The sequence below is a fragment of the Tympanuchus pallidicinctus genome, unplaced genomic scaffold (assembly GCF_026119805.1).
Source record: "Tympanuchus pallidicinctus isolate F22 unplaced genomic scaffold, pur_lepc_1.0 scaffold6, whole genome shotgun sequence".
In the NCBI taxonomy this organism is placed as follows: Eukaryota; Metazoa; Chordata; class Aves; order Galliformes; family Phasianidae; genus Tympanuchus; species Tympanuchus pallidicinctus.
In genome coordinates this window covers 12,493,844-12,501,110 of record NW_026294780.1, presented here as the reverse complement: position 1 = coordinate 12,501,110, position 7,267 = coordinate 12,493,844, and positions in this window count along the sequence as shown.

The following is a 7,267-nucleotide window of genomic DNA, read 5'->3' as shown; positions in this document are numbered from 1 at the left end:
CATTACAGTATGCCAAACAAACTGCCTCCACATCTCTGTACCACACTCCTCCTACCACAAAAGCATGCCCAGACTTGAAAAAGCCTCTGAGAATAACCCTCTTAATGCTCAGAGGAAGGATTGAATTAAGTTATTCTCCTCTGGCATACATGCTGCATGTTGAACTGCATATGTAACGACCTCATCTCTGACTTATGAGTGTCAGTGTTTTAGTGCAGCATATTAACATTTCATTGAAAAAAAATAAATGTGTTAAACGAAGCAGCAGCCACAAATACAGAGAATCAATTTGCTGAACAATAAAAGGTTTATCAACATAATTATAAATAATACTTGCTCTGATGCCAGCTCTGTAAAACTGCATAGATTAGGAGCAAATGTGTTTGGAGATGATCTTGTGGTGAGGTATCGAGGTGACATCTATTACTGAATAATGTGAAGTGTTACCAAGATAAGCTGACGCACCATTGTTCTTAAAAAGCAATAAGAATAGAAGACAAAGAAAAAAAGAAAATGCTTTGCTATGCAGTTCAGATATTTTCAGGGCCAGAGAATGAACAGACATTATAATACCCTCTCTAGATTTTAGATCCCTTATAATCCTGCAGGCGCGTATTCAGATATTTTTCTAAGCAGCTAAATGTGTTGACAGGATTAATTTACAGCTATACATTGTTTTCCTGGCACACATTAGTATAGGAATAGAAGGGCAGAAGGTCAGGCCAGTGAGTCATTGTCTAGAGTGTTCAGGTTAAAAACTTTGCAAAGGTTTTTCCCTAAACCTTAATGAAAACACCTGCAAAATGTAATTAGATATAATCCACAGTCTGATTACATCCATAAACCAATCAGTTTGCTTTGTTTTTTTTTGTTTGTTTGTTTGTTTGTTTTCCCAGGACAGAAAACAGTTTAAAAATGTCCCATATGCTCAGAAATCCATCTGTTCTTGCTATAGGCAGGAATTTGGTACCTGGACTGCCCTCGGAGTTTATGACTGGACTCCTCCATCCTTTGGCACTGGGGCAGAGAAGGGTCTCCTTCTGCTTGGCTGGGCCATGTAGTGCTCTGATCATTTTGTTGTCCTATATAAAGAATAGCAACAACAGGCAGAGCTCTGAAGGTTTTGGATAGCCTTAACTTTAATGGACTTCATAAGTATGCTTTGGAGGGTGGAACAACAACCTCGCAATAGACTCACTCCTAAATCTTTAATTTGCACAAGCTTTTGTGTGGTTGTCAGCCCTAAACCTACAAAACAGGAATAAATTACTCGTTTGCAAGAAAGAAAAGTACTGCATTTTATCAGCTCAGGTGAAAGTAGCACAGCCTACATGCATATGCTAAATGTCATTACCTATAAAGAGAGCACTGATTTAATATCTTTTTCCATTTCTAGCACTATGACACTGCAAACGATGATTTCCCATTTTATTTGTATTAATTGTATACAAACTTTGAAAGACGGTGATAGTGTAAGAGTGATTGCAATTGAACTATAAATTTAGCATAGAGAAATGCCATTCATTTAGGTGGACAGTTCTGTGATGAAATACATTTCTAAAGTACAGGCAGCAGGCAGAGTGTCTGAGATAAAAAATGATAAATGCCTCCTGTTTATAGCTACAGAGAGACTATCCTCAGTAAAAGTGAATAACTCCTGGAAGAGCCACCATAAGTTATTTTCTCTTGATTCTGCACCACAATAAATATTTTTGTGTTAAAATACTATATATAACATGAGTAAAATGCACAAAAGATATGTTCTGAAATCTAAAATGCTGTGTATCCTTTTGTTGCATTGTATGTCACTAACCCGCCAAAAGAAAATACTTTTACATACATCTGATTAAATCAGACTCCTGTTATATGTATACTTGTGAAATAGCATGCTCACAAATGCTCAGAGATGCATATCCACAGCTATTGTACACTGCTGTGATGTCGCTGAAGTCAACAGAGCTTTAATTCCGTATACCAGAATACCTCAGACTGTGCATAAACCTATGTGGGAGCAAATCTTAACATGAATTAAAACATGTTTTGGAGGTGACTATGTAAAGCAGAATTTTCCCACATTTTTGTTTTCCTGCAGAGAAAGGGAATTAATTTCATAAGCAAAACAATTCATCATTTTGGTTTGAAGAACTCTTTAAAGAACGGTAAGAGGATGATTTCTTTATCAAAAAGATAAAAGTTCTCCTGTGAATTTTAAAATTTTATCTGCATGACCAAACTCCCATTCTTGAGTTATTACCTATTTCCGCAAGTATTTCTCTGGGTCTCACCAGCCAGGTGCCTTGGAAAAGATTTAGATTTGGGATGAAGAAAGTGGAAATGGTCCTATAAGAATGGATGGCAGAAAAGCAGACGGTGTTGTTTACATGTGAGAATAGGTTCAGTTGTTGGTCTGTCTTCCATGGTGATATACAAAGGGTTTTGTGTCCTGTAGACATAAATTTCCTACAGTTGGTCAGTGGTATACTGTTGTCCGTGCAATGAAACCCTTAAAGGTGCTAATGGCAATGACTGCAGAAGTTTACCAGACAGAGAGTTCCTATTCAGTGACAAACTTTCTTTCTCTCGTAGAGTTATGAACATACCACATTACTTAACTGCATATTAAGAATTTGTTTTAGGGCTGAATAAAGTTCTGTGTTCTCACCTGCATTAGATACTAGAGATCAGCACAGATAAATAGTTTCACCAGCACAAAGTATACGAAAGGATTGCACAGCACAGAATCATACAGGTTGGAAGGGACCTCTACAGATCATCGAGTTCGAACCGCTGCTAAGGCAGGTTCCCTATAGCAGGTCACACAAGGAAGTGTCCAGGTGGGTTTGGAATATCTGCAGTGAAGGAGGCTCCACAACCTCACTAGGCAGACTGTCCCATAGAATCATAGAATGGTTTGGATTGAAAGGGACCTTCAAGATCACCTGGTTCCAACACTTCTGCAGTAGGCAGGGACACCTCCCTCAAGACCAGGTTGCTCAAAGCCCCATCCAGCCTGGCCTTGAATGCTTCCAGGGAGGGGGCATCCACACTGGGCAACCTGTTCCAGTGTCTCACCACCCTGTAAAAACTTCTGTAAAGAATTTCTTCCCAATATCTAGTCTATGTAGTTCCAGTGCACTGTCATCCTCAAAGTAATGAAATTTTTCTTCATGTTTGTGTAGAACTTTCTGTGTTGCAGTTTTTGACTGTTGCCCTTTGTCCTGTCATTGGGCTTTACTGAAAAGAGCCTGACCCCAACCACTTCACTACCACACTTGAGATATTTACAAACAGTGATAGGTTCACATCTTGGTCTTCACTTCTCCAGACTGAACAGCCCCAGGTGTCTCAGCCTTTCCTCACAAGAGCGATGCTCCAGGCTCCTCATCGTCTTTGTGGTTCTCCACTGGGCCTTCTCCGTCAGGTCCCTGACTTTCTTGAACTGAGGAGCCCAGAAATAGATGTTGTACCCCAGATGGGGCCTCGCCAGGGCAAAGCAGTGCGGAGAATCATCTCCCTCAACCTGCTGGCCACGCTCTTTGTAATGTACCCCAAGATCCTGTTGGCCTTCTTGGCCACAAGGGCACAGTGCTGCTCATGGCCAACATGTTGTCCACCAGGACACCTACAGATATCTTCCATTCAGTCCCCACCAGTCATTACAACCTCAGTACTGGGAGTACAAAGCAGGTATCTCTAGAGATTCCTTCTGCCTATCAGAAAAACAGGAGACTTTTTATTCATATGAAAAATGTTTGCAAAAGAATATAAACAGTAATTTATCTGCAAGAAAACAGTACATACAGTGTTTGAATGAAAAAAAAATGGCCTGTTTTGAACAGGAGTCAAGTGTATTTAAGGTCTTAATGCCTAAATGTTTATTTTGAGTCCATAACCATAACCTATTTTCTTTTGCCAATACTCTACTTGAAGTTCATTAAAAACAGTTAACTGAAGCAGAAAAATAACTTCATACCTGTGCAAAGCACAAGCAAAAGGTAATCTGGTTTGAATGTCAGAAGGTTTGAATATGACCCAGAGTTTTGCTGCTTAATTGACACCACCTTGGTAAAAAGTGATCTGCATTCTAGAAAAGCTGTTTGAAAACTGACTTCTCTTTGGACTTAAAAAAGATATAAATTCTCTGTGTCTTGGCTTCAACTAAAAATGCAAATAATGATGAGGAATTTGGCTTATTCTGCAGTCATCCTGAGCTGTATGGCTCACTGAACTGAATTTGTGCAGATGCTGATCAGTTTGTGTATTCTGCACACATTCGATGCATACAGACCCGGTATTTTGGTTTACTCCTGACATCTAGAATAATAGCTCACGTCTTCTGCCAGAGATGAATGACTGTAAATGACTGCTTAAGAGACTCAACTTCATCATCGATTGTGAAGGCCTTTTCTTTTCTTTTTTTCCTGCTGTTTAGTCTCCACCAAACTCAAACTGCTCTCCAATTTCTGCCCCTTTTCAGTTTGTTTTGCAACAAAAATACATCAACCAGTGTATGCTCCTGAATGTATAAAACACACTACATGTTGTCAGTATTTCAGCAGTAGCTTGTTCTGGGGTGCTTTGCAGGACTTCACAATCTTTGCAATAGTAAAATGTTGTAAGGATAGAAATGTTATACTTTTTATTTGCTTCCTTTGTAAGCAAAATGTCAGCCCAAATTAACTGTATGTCAATGCAGGCAATTATCAGAATGATTGTTTAGAGAAATAGAAAGAATATGTATCAAGGAGATTGGGAAGGGGAGATGAGACAAAAACTTCTGTTAAAGAGCGAAATGACAGGCATCCTGCCTGTCATTTGATGTTTGTTTATAACTACTGCACCCTGGACTTTGGCAACGTTTCAGTTTTCTGACATTTTCCCTCTCTGCCACTGCAGCAGCTCCTTCTGGTTTGGCCAGAAGATGAGTTGGAAGTTGGGAATACATTCTGGGGTCCCCAGCAATGAGTTCTGCCCTTCAGCACAGAAGCAGTATCAGCAGTCCAAGGAGCAAAAAGTCATATATCCCTTAGTTTCTTTTAATGTCTGTGATTCTCCAGTAGCACTGACAGTCAGGGAAGAAAATGACACACCATGGCTTTTATCTTGGTTGGTTATCAGTCATTTCTTGCTAACAGTCCCTCTTCTTGCATTTGCCTTCCTTGTCTTATCTATTTCTCCTCTTTCAGTCTCTGAATTTGTGGTCCTGTAAAGAACAGAAGTTCTACTATTTTCTAATCAAGGGCTCACCTTTCTTCTCAAGTTTTTAAACACAAGTTTCTTGCTTGAGGAACCAATGCAGAAACAAAAGAGCTTGTAGGCTCCTTCTATGTCCCAAATCCATGCCATTACTGAAGGTAAGTGTACTTACTGCAAGTCTGTCATTGCTTCACAGACTACAAATTTGTCACAGTTAATTCAGGATGCTATGATGCGGAGAAATCTTTTAAGGCAGATTGTCTGAAGAAAACCATGTGAACAGATATGTCCCATAAAAAAAAATAAATAAATAAAATAATAATAATAATAATAAAAAAAAGCCAGCTATATACGCAGAGGGAAACTTAGGCAATCATAACTACATAAACTATTTCCTTCATGTTTCTTGGCAGTATTCCACCTGGTCATGTTCTCCTCAGCAACTCCTCCTTTCTTTACACTTTATTTTTGTTTCTTTGTTCTGTGTTTAGTATTTTCTTCTTAGACTTTGGAGCACCCTCCTTCATCTCCCATTTTGGTGTGCTGCGAAAGGGATGTAATACAAATGAGAATCTGGCAGCCCTTCTTTATTGCAAACCAATGTATGGATGAGCCTGCTGCTGGCAACCTCTTTGTAATCACAAAGCTGACAGCTGGTGTGGTAATGAGTCCATCTAAAAAGAGAAAAGTTTGTTACTATTAATGTTGACCAATGATTCATTATGCGCTTTTCAAAAATCAGAAAGTGCTGAATCAAAAAGTGGAGGCAGATCAGGGAAGGATCTAAGAAAAAATAAATACAAACAGTATTAGAAGTTCTTTATTAGCGGCTGTTTTAGTGATCTATTGCTGCCTAATAGAGTAACAGGTCCTAGGTATTTTCAAAGAACAGCAAGGTGAGGTTTGAGGAACATATCTCTGAAAAACATGCAAAACATGAAACATTGGATCCTTTCCTGATGCAGTTAAAACTTCACCAGAGCCAGATTTCTATCTTAAATATTAGACTAATTCTTTGAATTTCATCAAATCATAGAATGGTTTGGGTTGGAAGGGATCTTTAAGATCACCTAGTTCCACCCCCCTGCTATGGGCAGGAACACCTCTCTCTACACCAGGTTGCTCAAAGCCCCATCCAGCCTGGCCTTCAATGCTTCCAGAGAGGGGTCATCCATAGAGGCATTTGTGTCATACTGGATCTCTATAAATCTCTTTAAATTCTGGATAGAGAGTTCTTAAGGACTCAGTTTATAATGAATAATCTGTGCATTCATTTGCCCTTAACATAAGAACCTTGAAAAAATAATTTTATTCCACTCTGATTTTTAATTGAACACCACTCCTTTTTTTCTTATGTGCAGCCAGTTAACAAAACATATATATACAGGCTGTATGTCTGGAGAAAGAATTTCAAGTCAGTGGCCGTGAGTTTCCTCTTACTTGTGGGAGGACTGCTTCTGACTGCTGTGTGTCAAATATTTGAAACTTGGCATCCAAAGCCTGTAATTTGCCTTATGAATATTAATTCCATAGTAACAGTTCTCAGTCTGTTCTGCTTACACAGGACAATTTTGATTTACTTTACTGCTTTGGATTTTTACCCCTCTAGCTGAAAAAAAGGAATGTGTTGGATAGCTAGTTTGCTAGCAAGATTTTTTTCTCTTTCTTACATGTAGAAGGAAAAGCCTGATCTATATTTCCAGAGAATACTCTGTTCTTACACAGATTTACAATTGAAAGATTCTAGAAGAGGCCGATAATAGGATGATGATTTAATAGACAGTTCCAGATGGCGTCTGTACACATGGAGAAAATGCGTACATGCCCCCCCCCTTTTTTTTCCCCAGCTATTATCCCAAATAGCATAAGGGATAGCAAATCTCTGCAGCAACTGGTAACTCTCAAAGCCTTTCATAGTAGGATTTTGTTGGCAGAGAAAAGGTCATGGTTATGGGTACTGACAAAGAATTCCTGGGAGGCCCCTTTTCTTCCAAGAGTCTGGATTTTCTTTTCATCTTGTATCATTGTTCAAACACACTGAAGATCATCACTGCACTGAAGAAAATCCTGA